Raw genomic sequence first — 21,234 nt, 5'->3', positions numbered from 1 at the left:
TGAGTAGCTGGGGAAGTGAGTGAGTGAGTGAGTGAATCAGTAGCTGGGGAAGTGAGTGAGTGAGTGAGTGAATCAGTAGCTGGGGAAGTGAGTGAGTGAGTGAGTGAGTGAGCGAGTGAGTGAGTGAATCAGTAGCTGGGGAAGTGAGTGAGTGAGTGAATCAGTAGCTGGGGAAGTGAGTGAGTGAGTAAGCGAGTGAGTGAGTGAATCAGTAGCTGGGGAAGTGAGTGAGTGAGTGAGTGAATCAGTAGCTGGGGAAGTGAGTGAGTGAGTGAGTGAGTGAGTCAGTAGCTGGGGAAGTGAGTGAGTGAGTGAGTGAGTGAGTGAGTGAGTGAGTGAGCGAGTGATTGAATCAGTAGCTGGGGAAGTGAGTGAGTGAGTGAATCAGTAGCTGGGGAAGTGAGTTAGTGAGTGAGTGAGTGAATCGGTAGCTGGGGAAGTGAGTGAGTGAGTGAGTGAATCAGTAGCTGGGGAAGTGAGTGAGTGAGTGAGTGAGTGAATCAGTAGCTGGGGAAGTGAGTGAGTGAGTGAATCAGTAGCTGGGGAAGTGAGTGAGTGAGTGAATCAGTAGCTGGGGAAGTGAGTGAGTGAGTGAGTGAATCAGTAGCTGGGGAAGTGAGTGAGTTAGTGAGTGAGTGAGTGAGTGAGTGAGTGAGTGAGTGATTAAATTAAATGAGTGAGTAAATTAATCAGTAACTGGGGAAGTGAGTGAGTAAGTGCGTGAGTGAGTTAATGAATTAGTGAATGAATCAGTGACTGGATGAGTGAGTGAGTGAGTGAGTGAGTCAGTGAGTGAGTCAGTGAGTGAGTCAGTGAGTAAATGAATCAGTAACTGGATGAGTGAGTGAGTGAGTGAGTGAGTCAGTGAGTGAGTCAGTGAGTAAATGAATCAGTAACAGGGGAAGTGAGTGAGTGAGGGAATACTGTATGTGAGTGAGCAAATGAGTGAATGGCAGAGCATAAGAGTGAGCAACTAAGTGAGTGAGTGCCTGAGTGGTTAAGTGAGAATGCGAGTGAGCAAATGAGTTAGTAAGTAAATGAGTGAACAAGGTGGTCTACTCAGTTTTGTTGCCAGTGGTTTATATATTATTGTCTGTGTGTTCAGGTATTTAGAAGGCCCCTTTTGTTTACCCTTTATACATAATTAAATACAGATATACAAGCTGTACACTGACTTCTTTACACTGTATCAAAGTATTAAATCTTCAATATTGTCTTATGAAAAGATATAATAAAATATTTATACAATTTGGAGGGGTGTGCTCACTTTTGAGAGATACTGTACACACCTAATACTAATGTTCTTAGAATTTTTATAGATGTTTTATAGATTGTTTCTGGCCTCTGATCATCAGCCATGTTTTTATTCTCCTCAAATGGTTCTGTGGTGTGTTTTATATTTGTACTTTCTTTGGTATTTCCCCACTTTTCTATCTAATGTTTGTCTAGTACTTTTGTATTTTTATAAAATCTTTTGCCAAATGTAGTTTGTATAATCTAACGTTTCTGTGGTATTTTTTCATATTTTGAGTTTGTAAGGAAGTGTATAATTTTCATGTTTTATATGTGTATCTATGATAGTATTCACACCATGATAATATTTCAGACATTACCAATTACTTATACCTATAGTATATATATATATATATATATATATATATATATATATATATATATATATATATATATATATATATATATATATATATATATAGTATATATTATATACAAATACATACATGAATGACAGCATTAAAATAAACGAGCTTATCAAGATTAGAAATCGCTTGAAATTCTCTCATTATTTGCAGATTTTCTACATAGAGCAGATCTGCTACAGATGTGCAAGTGAAGCCCAGCGCCTATATTTGGTCACAATGACAAGAAAATACACTGTTTACACGTAGTTTCAAAATCGTTAACATATGCAAATGAACCATCATTGACGTGATGATAACTGAGAAAGGTTAGTACCCAAAATAAAACAGCAGATTCCTCTGTCTGTGTATATGAAGTGTTTCTTTCCGTCACAGAGCTGAGGAAGAGTAAACCTTAGCTTTGTACCTGAACAAACTTTAAAATCAAAAAAATAAAAATGTGAGAGAAAACTTTCTGATTACTGATTAGACATTAGAATGTAAATGTTAATGTTTATGTAGGTCTATAATTATCTGTTATAATTGAAGGGTTACCCTTGTGAAAGAACACAGTATTAAGTATATTTTTAAATGTATACTTAACCTGGAAAAGTACATACTTTTTTAAATTAAAATATGTACTCAAATACATATTAAATGTACTACTTTGGAACAATGTATGACAACATAAGTATATTTCAGTTCTAATTAAGCTATATTTAAACACAACACAAAAGCATTAAATTGTGCTTTTTATGTGCACATTCTGCAAACTTACGTTAAAAGTGAGAGATGCTTTTATGTTTTAATCACATTTTTTTATTTAAGTATGTGTTTTTTTTTATAAAGTTGATCTATATTGTAAAAGTATTACTCACTTTTAAGGCTACTAAAAATACAATAAAGTGCACTTTAAGCGGTATTTACTTCATAAACATCATAAACATCACATAAATTTAATGTGTATTTTCATAAATTTTATTAAATTGAAAATGCATTACATTTAATGCTCTTAAGCATACTTCCTTTTCACAAGGGTACATTATAGTGAATATAAGAATTATGAAGCTGAGAGGTTAAAACAGTTGACGCTGACTATTAGTGCTGATAACTATTTGTGATAAATCATTGGGTCTAATTTAAGCAGTAAATCTAAGCAGTGAATAAATGTCAGTAATGATGCTGGGGTATAATCTAACCATGACATAAAAATATCAGTAGTAAAACTGCAGCATAATTTAATCATAAGTGTCACCAATAAACCGCAGGAAATCAAATAACAAATAATGGTCATAAAAGTATGGTATAATCTCATTTGATCCTATAATTGACAGTAATAAAGCTGTGGGGTTATAATTAGGGATGTCATGTGACTGTAAATCGTAACATTATGTGTTACTCCACGAGTTCACTATAGACTGTGCTGCACGTGTGCATTAAGAGCGCACATGCTGTGCTCACACTGGCAGAGACAAGTCCCTCATGTTGTGAGTGTGTTCGTGGCCGCTCACGCTGTCGCACTGTTCATTGACTGTCGACTCTCAGCTTTTCTTTCTCACCCTCTCTCTCTCTCTCTCTCTCTCTCTCTCTCACACACACACACACACACACATTATTTCAATGTATGCAGTATAAGCAGCTACTCTATTTATTTCCTTTATTAGCTCAGTTAAACTGAGTAACTCAATATATTTAATAAAAAAAGCATCAAAACTACCCCTATACATTATAATACAGTAAAAATATCCAGTCTAGATGTAGTCTGTCAGGCCTAAACCCCAATACATGAAAAAAAAGTTTTTTTTTTTCAATAAAAACCCTTTCGAAAAGGAAGTATACTTAAAAAGAGCATTTAAAAATGACCAAATTAGGTAAAGGATACTAAAAATGCATTTTCAATTTAATATATTTTGTGAAAATACACATTAAATACACTTTCTCTGTATTTCCATACATTTATTTTTAAGCAATATGCTTCAAATGATATGTTGTGTTGATAGAAAAAAAAATATATATAGTGGCATTAAATACTGCTTAAAGTGCATTTTAGTGTATTTTCTTTTTCAGTAGCATTAAGTTGTACACAATATGTGCATCAAAATGCAAAATAGTACATTTACAATATAGTACAAGCATATTAAAAAGGTGTTTAAAGCACCCATATTTAATTCTACTTAATTACACAGAAGTTGTACAAAAAAGCACTCAAAAACATCTTATGGTTTATGTTTAAATATAGCTCAATTACAGCTGAAATAGAATTAAATTGGCCATATTTTTTTCCAAAATAGTACATTTAGTATGTTTTAGGTACATATTTCAATTTTAAAAAAGTATGTAATTTCTAGTGATAAGTTTACTTAAAAAAATGTACTTAATACACTTTTCTTCACTTTACAAGGAAATCAAAAAGTCATAAAAAAAAAAGAAAAAACTTATGAGGCAATTTGGACGTGTTCTTTCTTACTTTGTTCACAGGAGCAAAAAAAAATCTGATCAGGACAACTTTAGGTATAATAGCAGTAAATGTAATAACATTTCCTGTGAAGCTTTAAGTGTATTTATTGTATAATTGTTTTAGTTAATAGTTTTTGTTTGCAGTTTATTTGCATGAAAATATTCTGCAACATTATTTGCTGCATTATATTATTTTATGCTATATTATTTATTTTGCCACATTAGGATTATTCTGTTATACTATTATGCCATATTCCTGAAATTAATTAATTATTTATTTGTTTTCCTATTTTGCAGTGACGTGCAGACGCTATGGCCCAATGTGCTTGGGCAACTGCCTTTTGCCGTCCTTGGCTGATATTGCCCTTCCGAGGGAGGGGAAAAAATAATATAGGCAAATATGATATCATATTTCAACTAGGGTTGTGCCAATGGACGATATCGGGCCCACATTTTTGTTTTTCCAGAAACATGCACTGACCTTCTTTAGGTCTAATTCACCTAAAACTTTCAAAAACTTTCTTCAGGTTAGAGCAACTGCCCTTCAAGATTCCTGTGCACGTCCCTGCTATTTTGCCAAGTATATAGTTATCATATTGTGATATTATTTTAGAGCCATATCGCCCACCCCTACTAATTATCCAGTTAAAAATCTGCTTGGCAAGTCTTGTATGAAAATACACAGAAACACGGTCAAACACACAGTAATTAAAAGTGTTGTGAAGTAACTAAGCAGTGATTTGGACAATACAGTGCAATAACTCCAACACTCTTTTAAATTAGATCAGTACAGAGAGTGTAATCAGAAAAATATTAGAGACTGGAAGATGATTATAGGGAAACGTCTAAATAAGGTTATTTCATTTATGTTTTTTTGTTCATTACATGATACAGTACCAGTAAAGTTACAAGTTATTTATTTATTACATTTATTTTCTACAGTGTGAATTAATATTAAAGGCATAAACCAATTAAGTGACATATGGAATTATGCAGTAAACAAAAAAAGTGTTTGCTCTTCACAATCCCCTGATCTAAACCTGGTCTGAGATGCTGATTTGAGGTGATTTGGGATGAGCTGGGGCTTCACAGAATAAAGAAAAAAGCAGCAACTATTGTTCAGCACCTCCAGAAACTCCTTCAAGACTCTAGACTATTCAAGACTATTCCAGGTCCCTCATGAAGACACTGAGATAAAAAAAAAATCTAATGTATAAAAAATGAACACTTAAATAATTCAGCATCTGTTCCTGTATAGCTTTAATGTCTTTAATATTAAAATGTAGAACATCATAAAAAGAAAGAAAACAGACAGAATGAGAAGAAGTGTGTCCAAACTTTTGACTGGTGCAGTAGGTTTAAAAAAAATGGAATTCCTCTGTTTAATTTGTAGGGTTATTTAAGTTATATATCTCTATGTCTCAATACGGTTCAATTGAAGCTCAAATTCAATTTGATAAATTATGTTCAGAAAGTGAAGGATTTCATGGGTGTATCTTACTCTTTCATCCAGAACAAAATCAAGCGAAAGCCTATAATCAGCTTTGATTGCTGCATTCCATTTGTGGTCTATTGCACGCAAACACAAACAAACACACACACACACACACACACACACACACACACACACACACACACACACACACACACACACAAAACCCGAATGCAAACATGATAGGAAAACAAGCTCAAACTAGATTAAATCAGATGCAATCTTGGGTACAAGTTTGTGCACCCCTATTTTTGGTACATGCGCCATTGATAAGCGTAAATAAGGGAACACAGGAAAAACACCTTTACAGGAAACAAGACTTAAATATGACATTTTCTCTGCACAATTTATGTGCAGTTTCAATTTACTTCAGTTTTTTTATTTAATTAAATTTTTCATGTTAGAAAAGAATTAAACAACATAATTGTGGCATTACTTTATTTTTTTTTTTTACTTCAGAATGTGTGTTTAACAAACAGTGATCTAAAGCAAAGTGTACCAAGACTGTAAATTAAAGTATTTCTGATAATTACATGCGTGTGTGTGTGTGTGTGTGTGTGTTATAATAGTTTTTTGCTGTGTGGGCTCATCAGTCAATACTTTGTCATCTAACTGTCACACACACTCTCAAACGTACATATACACACCTTAAAATTGTGTCTGTCACTCGCTATGTTCACACAGTGTACATAAACACACTTAAACACACAAACCCACCACCTAAACACTATGGTTTATCACGTAGGTCTAAAAGGCTTCACAGGTGAATGTTCTGGTTTAACCTGCGGCTTGGGTGTGTGTGTGTGTGGCTGTTTTGGGTGATTCTGCGCTGATAAAACACACACACACAGGCAAAAGCAAACTGACAAGCAGTGAGAATTTTTCACCAATGAATACATCTAACACACTCTGCAGTATAATTACAGTTATTGTTAAAACAGAACAAAGGCGCACTAACACTGAAGGGCTTCACCTCAGGTGTTGGGTAATAGCTTTTAGAATGGCGGCAAGACTCTAAACACTAGGCGTGATTATTGAGTGTTAGGAACAAATCTCTCAGTGCTAGATAATTATCCCAGGTGTCAGAATGGAAATTCCCACAACAGTCTACATAAATGACATAAACAACAGGTTCTAGATATCAGATATTTCCAACTGAACAGTGATGAATTTACAGTGTCTGTCCTAGATTTAGATTCGTCTTAGTTTTGATGGTATTTGTAGCTGATTTGACCTGGATTTATTGGTATTTGTCGTACACATTTTGTGTTAGACTATTGCTAATTGAACTTGTTTTGTACGTGAGGGTATTTGTAGTCTGGCATGATGTTATTTGTAGTGGGGCTTGAAACGTATATCTTTGTACTCTGATTTGTCTTTTCTTGGTGTTGATTTTCTTGATCTTGCGGCATGATGGCATTTATTCTCTGATTTGTCTTTGACTTTTAACTGGTACTGAAATTTTTGTCTTTTTTTTTACTCTTCTTTGGACTTGAATTGTCTAAAACATTTATTTTACTTGTTCCAGACCAAACAATATTTATACAGAGACTTGAACTTGATGGTATTTGAACTGTCAGTTTTTTTTAGGCTTTGTAATGTTTATACTCAGATTTGTGGATTTAAAATTTGTACTTGATATGTGTACTTAAATTAGTTTTGATATACATACTTTGACATGCTCTCTGATGTCTAGCCAGGGTGTGGTTCTAAAACATTTCTTAAGTGTTTGCCAAGAACACGTGCTGACATTGTGTAGGTGAATTTGGACAAAATGGGTGTAACAGCATAATGCCAGCCAAAAAAAGAGATAAAACATTACATTAGATAACATTTTATTTACATGCTCTATCAAACTGCCAGTATCACTAATGTTAAACCATATTAAAGTGCTAGAAACAGTGTCTAACAAAAACACTGAATACCACCACAGAAACACTAAATACCACAGAAACACTAAATACCACAGAAACGCTGAATCATACCACAGAAACACTAAATACCACAGAAACACTAAATACCACAGAAACGCTGAATCATACCACAGAAACACTAAATACCACAGAAACACTAAATACCACAGAAACACTAAATACCACTGAATCATACCACAGAAACACTAAATACCACCGAAACACTAAATACCACCAGAGAAACTCTGAATACCACAAAAACGCTAAATCATATCACAGAAACACTGAATACCACAGAAACACTGAGTACCACAAAACTGCTGAATACCACAGAAACACTGAATAATGCCACAGAAACACTAAATAACACTGAAACACTCAATAACACAGATACACTGAATACCACAGAAACACTGAAAAACACCACAGAAACACTGAATACCACAAAAAACACTGAATAATGCCATAGAAATACTGAATACCACAAAAACACTATACACCACAGAAACACTGAATAACACCACAAAAACACTGAATACCACAGGAATACTGAATAATGCCACAGAAACACTGAATACCACAGAAACACTAAATACCACAGAAACACTAAATACCACAGAACTGCTGAATACCACAGAAACACTAAATACCACAGAAACACTGAATACCACAGAACTGCTGAATACCACAGGAATACTGAATAATACCACAGAAACACTAAATACCACAGAAACACTAAATACCACAGAAACACTAAATACCACAGGAAGACTAAATACCACAGGAATACTGAATAATGTTACAGAAACACTGAATAATGCCACAGAAAAACTGGATACCACAGACACACTAAATACCACAGAAACACTGAGCAATGCCATAGAAACACTGGATACCACAGGAACACTGAATAGTGCCACATAAACACTGAATAACAGCACAGAAACACTGAATAACACCACAGCAACACTGAATACCACAGAAACACTGAATACCACTAAAACACTGAATACCACCACAGAAACACTAAATACCACCACAGAAAAACTGAATACCACAGAAACGCTGAATACCACAGAAACACTGAATACCACAGAAACACTGAATAAAACCACAGAAACACTGAATACCACCACAGAAACACTGAATAATGCAACAGAAACACTGAACACCACAGGAACACTGAATAATGCCACAGAAACACTCAATACCAGAAATACTAGCCGAAAAATCCAACCAGTGTTCTGTAGCTACGAAAATACATCTAATGAAGTTGTTTTTTGTACTTTTGTTTGTTCTTTGCTATGTTGAGCGTTACACAGCAACAATTACCTGATAAGAAAAAGACAGAACAGAAGTGTGAGTATTGTGTGCATCAGTGGAGCTCATCACCTCTGGGACTGATAAACATCTCTTATCTTTCACTCTGTCACATTTCCTTAAACTACATGATTTATTTCCCACACATTCATCACTGCTATCAAATCACCTCACGTCCGTTTCTTCTGTTTTTCACTGTTTTACTGGAAGGTCACTGGTGGTTGCAGCCCATTTTATAAACATATATTTGCAAAAAAATCTATTAGAATATTAAATAAACTGTGATATTTGATTAAAGTTGGTAACATTGGCCTTCCAGATTAGTTGGAAGAACATTTCAAAAGAATCACATTTCTGTAGAACCAAAAAATGGCTTTGCATAGAACTAGCAAAAGAAATTCTTCCACCATTGTAAAGAACTACACAACCAGGCAAAAATCACGTATGATCTTAAGGAGTTCTGTAAGTTGTAATGATTAAAATGTTTCCGTTAATAAGAGTGTGAAGAGTACACTCATTTCACAAAGGCTTCTGCACAGTTCTAAAAAACAGAACTCTCTATAGTGTAATATAGAACCCGTTTGAATGGTTGTGATACACATCATGTTTGGAAGTTGCAATGTAGTATTGTTGAATTTATTACTGGTAAATATTCTGTGTAGAACCAGCAAAGAACTAACCATTTAAAAACCCAACAGGTTTATGATTCTGTTTGTGTGGAACAGGGGGTAACGATGTGGACCAAAAATGTGATGTGAAATAAAGCTGTTGGATATTCTGATGTTAATGTGAAACCCCATAAATTAGGATCCTAAATTTGTTTAAACTCCTTGAAGGTTTTTGGCACTTAGCTTGGCTGCACTCATTTTTAAGCAGTAGTTTAATCACTTAGGTCACTGTGGCCCTTGCTCTACTCCCCTCTACCTCCCTCTCTCTGCCTCACTCTACTTCACTCTCCCTCTCTGCCTCGCTCTATTTAGCTCTACCTCACTCTACTTCACTCTATTTTCTTTACCTCGCTCTATCTTATTCTACCTCACTCTCCCTCTTTCTGCCTCATTCTATCCTTTTCTACGTCACTATACTTTACTCTTCCCCGCTTTTTGCCTTGCTCTATCTTGCTCTACCTCACTATACTGCACTCTCCCTCTCTTTACCTCGCTCTATCTTGTTCAACTTCACTCTATTTTCTTTACCTCACTCTCTTATTCTACCTCACTCTCCCTCTCTTTGCCTCACTCTATCATTTTATACCTCACTATACTTTACTCTCCCCTGCATTTTGCCTTGCTCTGTCTTGCTCTGCCTCACTTCTACTTCACTCTCCCTCTCTTTGCCTCACTTAAGTTGCTCTACCTCACTATAACTCACTTCTCTTTGCCTTGCTTTATCTTGCTCTCTCATTCTACTTCACTCTCCCTCTTTTTGCTTCACTTTAAGTTGCTCTACCTCACTCTACGTCACTCTCCCTCTCTTTACCTTGATCTTGTTTTACTTCACTCTACTTCACTTTATTTTCTTTGCCTCACTCTATCTTATTCTACCTCACTCTCCCTCTTTTTGCCTCACTTTAAGTTGCTCTACCTCACTATACTTTACTCTCCCTCTCTTTGCCTAACTCTATCTTGCTCTACCTCACTCTACTTCACTCTATTTTCTTTTTCTACCTCCCTCTCCCTCTCTTTGCCTCACTTTAATTGCTCTACCTCACTTCTCTTTGCCTTGATCTAACTTGCTCTGCCTCACTCTAGTTCAATCTCTCTCTCTTTACCTCGCTCTATCTTGTTCAACCTGACTCTTCCTTACTTTCCCTCTTTTTGCCTCATTCTATCTTGTTCTATTTCACTCTTCCTCTCTTTACCTCACTCTATCTTGTAATACCTCACTCTACTTCACTTCCCCTCACTTTGCCTCACTCTATCTTGTTCAACTTTACTTTATTTTTACTACCCTTTTTTGCCTTTCTATAACGTGTTCTACCTCTTTTCCACTTTTTGCTACCTTACTTTGGCTCACTCTACATCTACCTTACTCTGCCTTGTTCTATTACACCATTTGCCTCTCTCATTCCCTCTCACTCTCTCTCACTATACCCAAACTACTTCATTCTACCTTCCTCTCCCTCTCTCTACCTCCCTCTGCCTCCAGCCTTGTTATGACAAATAAGTACAGTCTGCAGGGAAGAGCTCATTCAATTGCTGCGTGTGGGTAACATAAGTTAGAGTTTTATTGAGAGTTCGATTGAGTTATCGCATTGAGCCCTACAATTAAACAGTTCAAAACTGCTGATCCAGGATCAGTTAAAGTGTACTGAATTGTATTAAACAGCTGATGAAGAAAAAAAAATCCAGCCAGACTCTACCCGAGCCCGTGCCCGTTCTGATTTAAACCCGACATCAATTTACTAAGTAGAGTTATAAAACTGACCTTTTTAACTGCAATTCCAAATTCTAGGTTCCTGTACTTCATCATTTCATGTGGAGCTCAAAGATTTTAGTGTAATTTGTTAAATTAACAAAACCTTGGGCTAAATCACAAAACATTTTTTTGAGCCTGACCTGACAGAGATCGAGAAAAGTTCGGCCGAGTTCGGCTCGTGCATCAGGTTTGGGCAGAAAATCTAAACTCTGTCATAAACTAGTACTTTCTCTCCGAGATGCTTGATAAATAAGGACATTGTTTGTAATGCTCAGTGATATGTACCAACACATAATCAAAAATAAAAAGGCAGAACAGAAGTGTGAGTATTGTGTTTATCAGTGGAGCTCATCACCTCTGAGACTGATAACCATCTCTTATCTTTCACTCTGTCACATTTCCTTAAACAAAATGATTAATTTCCCACACATTCATCACTGCTGTCAAATCACCTCACGTCCGTTTCTTCTGTTTTTCACTGTTTTACTACAAGATCACTCATGATCGTAGCCCATTTCATTGCATTTGCCAAAATTCATATCAGAATATACAAAAAAAATTACATAAAAAAAAACAACTTTTATTTTAACGCTGGTTAACAATTGCCTTCCAGCTGAGTTAGGTTTAGTTTTGTAGCTCCAATGATTTCATACAATTTTATGTGTGCTGTTCTGTATGTATTATTTCGACAATCAACAAGTGAACCAACTTCTTGCTACTTTCTGTTAAATTTGTATGTTGTACTTTCATTTCAGAAATGACTGAAACCCCAACACTGCCACAATGTAAACCACTGACTGTAGAACCAATAAATGTTAAACACAAATCTGGCTACAAAAGGTTTCCTACCAATTTGAAGAACCACTTAACAAGGCACATATACTGTACATACAGCTCTAAAAAATAAGAGAACACTTGATGATAAATCTTTTTTATTTTATCAAATTAAAAACCTCTGGAATATAATCAAGAGGAAGATGGATGATCACAAGCCATCAAACCAAGCAGAACTGTATGAATTTCTGCACCGGGAGTGGCATAAAGTTATCCAAAAGCAGTGTGTAAGACTGGTGGAGGAGGAACATGCCAAGATGCATGAAAAATGTGATTAAAACCAGGGTTATTGCAATAAATATTGATTTCTGAACTCTTAAAACTTTATTAATATGAACTTGTTTTCTTTGCATTATTTAAGATCTGAAAGTTCTGCATCTTTTGTTTGTTATTTCAGCCATTTCTCATTTTCTGCAAATAACTGCTCTAAATGACAGAAATGTTGTCAGTAGTTTATAGAATAAAGCAACAATGTTCATTTTACTTAAAAAAATACCTATGCATAGCAAAATCAGACAAACTGATTCAGAAACTGAAGTGGTCTCTTCATTATTTTCAGAGCTCTATTAGTGGTGTCAATCAATTCAAAAATGTATTGCTCTTGTTCTTCTTAAGACACAAGTTTTTTATAGTGAATATTGAAATGTAAATAAAAGAATAAATGTAAGAAATCTAAAATGCAATTATATATTTATTTAAGCCCCATTAATTAAAATACTAGTATATACTTGTATGTTTGAGAGATAAAACCAACGTAGGGTGCTGGAATAAAGACTGCATGACAAATTACATAGAGGACACTTATTTTACATATGTAGTTGATTTCTCTATGCCGGATGGTTGGTGAGTTTGTTTATTCGGAGCGTTTTTCTCACTGTTTGGTTTAGTTTCACACAGGCATAAACATAAACCTAAATGCACCAAAATGCGCACCAATCACCCACATTAGCACATTGTCTCCTCTGATTGGTCAGAGCTGTCTGGTGCGTGAGCAAAAAAGTAAATATAGTGAGAAAAATCTTTTCATCTGTGCAGTGTGAATCTGCGTTAACACTGAACACTGAACAGTGGTTTAAATGTGACATGCAGCGCAGATGTGAGCATTGAGCACAACACATACTACATGTGTAAACAACATGGAGCAGCAGAGACAGCGTTTGATCAAAGCAGTATATTATCTGGCTAATATATCAAATTAAACTGTGCCTTATCAGCAAAGTATATTTGATAGCTGGGTCGGATCAAGACCAGATCATCTTCTCACCACAAGGGAACCACTCCAGAGTTCGACATGTCACGGATAATGTTGTGGAAACAGGTAAAGCAGGGTTATGTTATAAAAATATATCCCGAGCTACCAACACCTCATTGGAGCACTGTTCAATATTTCATCTGAGAAAGTATGGCACGACTGCAAACCTACCAGAACTTCTTAAACACAGGTGAGCACTGTTTAGCAGGCAGGAGGCCTATGGTTACTCTGGAGGAGCTGGAGAGATCCACAGAGATCTGTGCACAGCACAACTATTCTTCATGTACTCTACAATCCTGGCCTTTATGGAGGAGTAGCAAGCGGAAAAAATGATTTAAAGCAACCTAAATATAAACTATGGAGCCCCTAAAGGGATGTGGTGTATTTTTTTACGTCGTTTTTTTTTTACATACTAAGTAGTGAGCACCACATACTAAGTAGTGAGCACCACATACTAACTGGTGAGCACCACATACTAAGTGATGAGCACCACATACTAAGTGGTGAGGACCTGATAGTAAGTGGTCAGCACCACTTACTAAGTGGTGAGCACCAGATAATGGTAGCTAGCAAGCTATTGTTTAAACTGCCATATCTTCCACAGTGTAATGTGATTAACTAGGTAGGTTAGCAAATGTTGTCTATATTTTAGTGGGGAATATTTTAGCTAATGTTAGCTAGGTTAGCTAATGTTGTCTATATTTTAGTGGGGAATGTTTTAGCTAATGTTAGCTAGGTTAGCTAATGTTAACTACTTTATTTCAGTGTGAAATGTTTTAGCTAACGTTAGCTAGGTTCGCTAATGTTTACTGCTTTATTTCAGTGGGGAATGTTTTAGCTAATGTTAGCTAGGTTAGCTAATGTTAACTACTTTATTTCAGTGTGAAATGTTTTAGCTAACGTTAGTTAGGTTAGCTAATGTTAACTACTTTATTTCAGTGGGGAATGTTTTAGCTAACGTTAGCTAGGTTAGCTAATGTTAACTACTTTATTTCAGTGGGGAATGTTTTAGCTAATGTTAGCTAGGTTCGCTAATGTTTACTGCTTTATTTCAGTGGGGAATGTTTTAGCTAATGTTAACTACCTTTTTTCAGTGGGGAATGTTTTAGCTAACGTTAGCTAGGTTAGCTAATGGTAACTACTTTATTTCAGTGGGGAATGTTTTAGCTAACGTTAGCTAGGTTAGCTAATGTTAACTACTTTATTTCAGTGTGAAATGTTTTAGCTAACGTTAGCTAGGTTAGCTAATGTTATCTATATTTCAGTGGGGAATGTTTTAGCTAACGTTAGTTAGGTTAGCTAATGTTAACTACTTTATTTCAGTGGGGAATGTTTTAGCTAACGTTAGCTAGGTTAGCTAATATTAACTACTTTATTTCAGTGGGGAATGTTTTAGCTTACGTTAGCTAGGTTAGCTAACGTTAGCTAATGTTAACTACTTTATTTCAGTGTGAAATGTTTTAGCTAACGTTATCTAGGTTAGCTAATGTTAACTACTATATTTCAGTGGGGAATGTTTTAGCTAACGGTAGCTAGGTTAGCTAATGTTAACTACTTTATTTCAGTGGGGAAAGTTTTAGCTAACGTTAGCTAGGTTCGCTAATGTTTACTGCTTTATTTCAGTGGGGAACGTTTTAGCTAATGTTAGCTAGGTTAGCTAATGTTAACTACTTTATTTCAGTGGGGAATGTTTTAGCTAACGTTAGCTAATGTTAACTACTTTATTTCAGTGTGAAATGTTTTAGCTAACGTTATCTAGGTTAGCTAATGTTAACTACTATATTTCAGTGGGGAATGTTTTAGCTAACGGTAGCTAGGTTAGCTAATGTTAACTACTTTATTTCAGTGTGAAATGTTTTAGCTAACGTTAGCTAGGTTAGCTAACGTTAACTACTTTATTTCAGTGGGGAATGTTTTAGCTAACGTTAGCTAGGTTCGCTAATGTTTACTGCTTTATTTCAGTGGGGAATGTTTTAGCTAATGTTAGCTAGGTTAGCTAATGTTAACTACTTTATTTCAGTGTGAAATGTTTTAGCTAACGTTAGCTAGGTTAGCTAATGTTAACTACTTTATTTCAGTGGGGAATGTTTTAGCTAATGTTAGCTAGGTTAGCTAATGTTAACTACTTTATTTCAGTGTGAAATGTTTTAGCTAACGTTAGCTAGGTTAGCTAATGTTAACTACTTTATTTCAGTGGGGAATGTTTTAGCTAATGTTAGCTAGGTTAGCTAATGTCAGTAGCAAAGTCAGGTGAAGTCAGTTACAGATAAGTGAATATACTATGTGGTGCTCACCACTTATTAAGTGGGGCTCACCACTTAGTATGTGGTGCTCACCACTTTTTACATTAAAAAAATACACCACGTCCCTTCAGGGGCTCAGTAATAAACAGCTTCATGTGGTAGACTATTAACACATCAACATCACATACACTTTCAGAGCACAATAATCCTGGAAGAATCCCAGGAAAGTATCGATGTTGTTTATAAAGTTTAGTGATATGCACCCATAAACAGCTGACAAAAAGGCAGAACAGAAGTATTGTGGGTATCAGTGGAGCTCATCTGAGACTGATAAACATCTCCTATCTTTCACTCTGTCACATTTCCTTAAACTTAATGATTAATTTTCCACACATTCATCACTGCTGTCAAATCACCTCCTGGTGTAACTGTTATTTTTATAATGTGATATTTTCTGTCTTAAATTCTAGATGTTAACTGTGTGTAAGTAAGCGACGAATGCAGTACAAAGTACAAGATCGTTGTGTTTGACATAATTACACTCAGTTTAAAGTTTTAATACTAAATTACATTTTAATTACATTTAATACAGATAAATTTTAAATATTTATCTAAATATTAACTGGGATAAGTTTGAGGCAATTTGCAAAATGTTCCCTCAAATTAAAGAAAAAATGAGCAAAAATTGTAAAATGTTCCCTCAAATTAAAGAAAATGTGAGCACAAATTAAAAATGCTCTCTAAAATTAAAGAAAATGTGAGCACAAATTGCAAATTGTTCACTTAAATATAAGAAAATGTGACAAAGAATTGCAAATTGTTCCCTCAAATATAAGGAAATATAAGCACAAATTGCAAAACGTTCCCTCAAACGAAAGAAAATGTGAACACGAATTACAAAATGTCCCTTTAAATGAAAGAAAATACGAGGATGAATTACAAAATGTTCCCTTAAATTTAAGAAAGTGTGAGCATGTATTATAAATTATTCCCTCAAATTAAAGTAAATGTGAACACGTATTAAAAATGCTTTCTCAAATGAAAGAAAATACGGGTAAGAATTACAAAATGTTCCTTCAAATATAAGAAAACTTAAAAATGAATAAAAAAATATTTCTTCACTAAAGGTAAAAGTAAGAATATTTTGTATTAGTGCTCACATTTTCTTTTATTTGAATGAATATTTTGCTATTTGTTCTTATTTTGTCTTCATTTAGGAAATATTTTTTACATTGTGAAACATGAGCACAAATTACAAAATGTTTCCTCAAATTAAAGAACATGTGAGCACGAATTACAAAATGTTCCTTTAAAATGAAAGAAAATGTTACAAAATTACAAAATTACAAAATGTTCTCTCATATTGAAGGAAATGTGAGCATGAATTACAAAATGTTCTCTCATATTAAAGCAAATGCGAGTATGAATTACAAAATGTTCCTTTAAAATGAAAGAAAATGTGAGTATGAATTACAAAATGTTCCTTCAAATAAAGGAAATGTGAGTATGAATTACAAAATGTTCCTTCAAATAAAGGAAATGTGAGTATGAATTACAAAATGTTCTCTCATATTAAAGGAAATGCGAGTATGAATTACAAAATGTTCTCTCATATTAAAGGAAATGCGAGTATGAATTACAAAATTTTACTTCAAAATTAAAGAAAATGTAAGAAAGAATGAAAATATTTCTTCATTAAAGATAAATAACAGAAAACATTTTGCTATTTGTTTTTATTTTGTCTTTAAGGAAATATTTTTTATTCATTTTTACATTGTAAAATGTGAACACAAATTAAAAAATGTTTCCTCAAATTAAAGAATGTTAGAACCAAATTACAAAATGTTACTTAATGTTATTGAAAATATGAGCAAGAATTATAAATATCATCCAAATTAAATATTTAAAGCGAGAAATATAAAATGTTCTTTCAAATTTAAAAAAATTGCGACGTATTACAAAATTAACTTATTTTGTCTTCAGTGAAGAAATATTTTTATTCATTATTGCATTTTTTTAGGAAACATTTTATAATTCTTGCTCACTTTCTTTAATTGGAAAGGACATTTTGTAATTTGTGTTGCATTTCTTTTTTATTTGAAGGAACTATTTGCAATTTGTTCTTATTTTGTCTTTAGTGAAGAAAAATTCCAAAATTCCAAAATGTTCCCTCAGATTAAAGTATATGTGAGCAAGAATTACAAAATGTTCCTTCAATTTAAAGAAAATGCGAGCACAAAAAAAGTTCTCTTATATTAAATAAAATGCGAGCACGAATGACAAAATGTTCTCTCAAATTAAAGAAAACGTGAGCATGAATTAGAAAATGTTTCCTCAAATTAAAGAAAATGAAGAACAAATTACAAAATGTCCTTCAAACAAAAAAACTGAGAAACAAATATATATTTCTTCACTAAAGACAAAGTAAGAACATTTTGTAATTTGTGTTCTAATTTTTTTCATTTGAGAGAACATTTTTCATTTCATGCCGCATTCATTCTTACATTGTAAAATGTGAGCACAAATTAAAAAATGTTTCCTTAAATTAAAGAAAATGTGAGCGTAAATAAAAAAAAATCCTTACTAAAGACAAGTAAGCATTTTCTTTAAATTAAGGGAACATTTTGTAATTCCTGTTCGTATTTGTTTTTTTATTTGAGGGGACATTTTTTAATTCGTGCTCACAGTTTTTTTTTTTTTTGAGGGAATATTTTGCGATTTGTCCTTATTTTGTTTATAGTGACAAAATATTTTTTACTCATTCTTACATTGTAAAATGTGAACATAACCTCATAAAGCTGACTGAGAAAATTTCAAGATGTGTAAAGCTGTCATGTAAGCAAGAGGTGCCTATTTTGAAGAATCTAAAATATAAAACATATGTCTGGTGTGTTTAACAGTTTTTGTACACTAAATGTTTTTCTTCATAGTGTGGATGACCTTAGTAATAATCTATAATGCAGATTTTTTTTAATTAATGAAAACCCACTGAATTTAAGGTGTGTCCAAACCTTTGACTGGTAAAGTGACCAACCACACGACACAACTACGTCCAGTCTGTGGCCTGGTGCCACCGTGATTTATCTTGAAGTTATCAGTAGTGTAACGTGTTAATAAACAAATTGTTTGCACTTCAGAGAGTTGTTATAAATTCTTAATGTAAATCACATAAAAATGATAGAAAGCTTTAAAAGTACCATCAACACAGCAGATTATTATTTTAGCCACAGAAATCCTATCGTTTTTTAGGGTTTCTTATAGTTACTGTTTTTGTAGATCACACCATGTGAGATTTTTTGGCTTTATTTAACATAAAAATTATATGTAAAGTACATATATGAAAGAGAGACACTACATACAACTTTTTTTAAACAAAAAAAAAATAATGCAGTCAGAGAGGCATCACGTAATTGACTCTTCAGTCCCACAGTTATTGATGCTCCTCTGAGGTTTGAGTTGGACTTTCTCAAAGCAATTACCGGGACAAGGAAGTAGCTCTTTATTATTTAAGTGTTAAGTCCACTTAAATTACTGAATCCATGATTTAAATAGCGCTGTGACCTATCAACTGTTCCAAACAGCCATACAAATAGTCTGGCGAATGCACCAAGTATTCTGCAATCTGCATGAGGGTTTAACAGGCTAGGATTTCATCAGAGATAAACAGCATACGCTCTATTCAAAGGCTAATGTTTGAGTTGTTTTCCTGCCATTGGGTCCCCTCTGGCTTTTTCGGAACCATCGTGCGTCATATATTTAATACAATTTAACGTGAGTTTCATTTTGCCATGACGATTCTGATTTGACCGCTAATGAGTTGACTTTTACTAATAAATGTCAGCCTGTCTGTCGGTGGCATTTTAATTTATATTGTCATTTATTAGAGTGCTTTACGCACTTTCTGCTTTCTGCTAATCCATTAGGCTCCAAAACAAATAATAAAAATGAAATGTTGCAAAATTGTTTTTCAATACTGTCTGCTCTCACTCCCACTTATAAACCTTTTCTCATTTTCTCTCTCTCCCGTACGCATCCTATCACATGGCCCCGCAGCCCGTTTGTCGTTTGTAAAACCATAAAAATGCCTCTGATTCCTGAAGCTCATGGTACGCTGATAAAAATGCAAACATATTGTGCTGAACCCCAAGAGCGGAACAAGTGATATAATCAGAAAAAAGTTTGATTATAAATGTAGTCTTATTTTAAAGTGGTACCTTTTTCCTTGCTTATTTGGCTCAAGTGCACACTTGAGGGTCAAGACCAAGATTGCATTCCTCAAATTCTCCATTTTAAAGGAACCCCACCAATGAATTCGCTGCAAGTCAAATTAGTAATGATTACAGACTCACATGCTGCCAGTCACTGTTTGCCTTTTTGTTTTGTAACATGTTCCTCTGGTTCTGATGTTTCTGGCAGTAAATGTTCTCTAGATTTTTCCTGTGTGTCCCTATCACAGCAGATTTGCCTCTGACCTGAATCCAAAAGGTCTAAAGGCTAAATGCTGACGAGAGACAGTCACATTTTAGCTACAGGACCTTCCAGACCAAAGCAAACACACACACACACACACACACACAGAATCAAGTCGAGACAAATTAATCTAGCTACCTGTCCGGTGTGATTTTTGCATTATTATATTTTTCCAGTTTCCAGTTACAAATGTAAACAAATGTCTCTTTACCTGATTAAGAATACAATCAGATTTTCCTCTGGTTAAACTTATATACAAGTTGATTCACACTGCCACTTTCCAAGCTCACGACAGGCTTATCACTCACTTAGTTCCCACAATGAACTATTCAGTAGCTGCTGTCCAAATTATTCAGTATCTACTGTGAACCATTGTGAACAATGAATGAATTAATCTGGTACCTGTCATACAGATTAGTCAGTATACATTATCCACTAAGTAGAAAAAGGTAACCAAATTCACTGACTTCATATAGTTGATGTTGAATGTTTTAAACAGAGTGAATAAATTCTAATTGAATTTTAGTGTGAACACATATAAATGATTCTTATATAAAAATAATTCTTATCTAGTATGAATATCCAGATACTAACGTAAATTATCCAGAATACACTATGAACTTTTAGTTTCTACTACAAATGATTCACTTTCTACTGTAAAAGATTAGCGTTCTACTGTTAAATTCTTAGTAACTGAGTAACTATGAAAGAGTCTCAAAGCCAGAGGCTTTAAGGAAAATAAATGAACTAAAAATTGAAGAAAAAAAATCATTTTACTATTGTTTTGAAAAAAAGTGTTTAAAAAAATGTATTATATTGTTAAAAAAAGAGTTTTGTGAATGGATTTTAAGATGGTCAATTCACAAAGCTTTTATCTGTAGTGAAGCAGTGCTGGAACAGTGCTGCACTTTCTACTGCAGCATTAACACAACAATTACACAGCACATACACTCTTTCATCATAATAACTAAAAAAAGATACAGAAAAACACAGAGAACTCTGCAACTATTAAAGGTTAAAGTCTTTTCTTTAGAAAAATTACAGATGAAGCCAGAGAGTGGTGAGTACTGTTTCCTACACCTTCAAAAAACTCTTGAGAAAACTGCTACAGGAAGACGTCTGGCTGACCCATATGGCAACAGCTTTAGCCTTTAGCTCAGCTTAACATTGAACTTCAGTCTCCGTTTCAGCAGTGAAG

At 34.2% G+C, this 21,234-nt stretch overlaps 1 protein-coding gene and 1 long non-coding RNA gene across 2 annotated transcripts in view; one reads left to right on the top strand and one right to left on the bottom strand.

Moving 5' to 3' along the window:
- Positions 1-21,234, bottom strand: part of ar (androgen receptor) — a 206,579-nt gene that overhangs the window by 181,441 nt on the left and 3,904 nt on the right. The window lies entirely within an intron of this gene.
- Positions 13,957-15,546, top strand: LOC125782566 (uncharacterized). The gene is made up of 3 exons (XR_007425280.1): positions 13,957-14,349; positions 14,505-14,801; positions 15,257-15,546. It is a non-coding gene; the product is annotated as an uncharacterized LOC125782566 (long non-coding RNA).

The sequence above is a fragment of the Astyanax mexicanus genome, chromosome 1, assembly GCF_023375975.1.
Source record: "Astyanax mexicanus isolate ESR-SI-001 chromosome 1, AstMex3_surface, whole genome shotgun sequence".
In the NCBI taxonomy this organism is placed as follows: Eukaryota; Metazoa; Chordata; class Actinopteri; order Characiformes; family Acestrorhamphidae; genus Astyanax; species Astyanax mexicanus.
The sequence above is the reverse complement of the archived record's forward strand: the minus strand, read 5'-3'. Positions and strand labels throughout refer to the sequence as shown.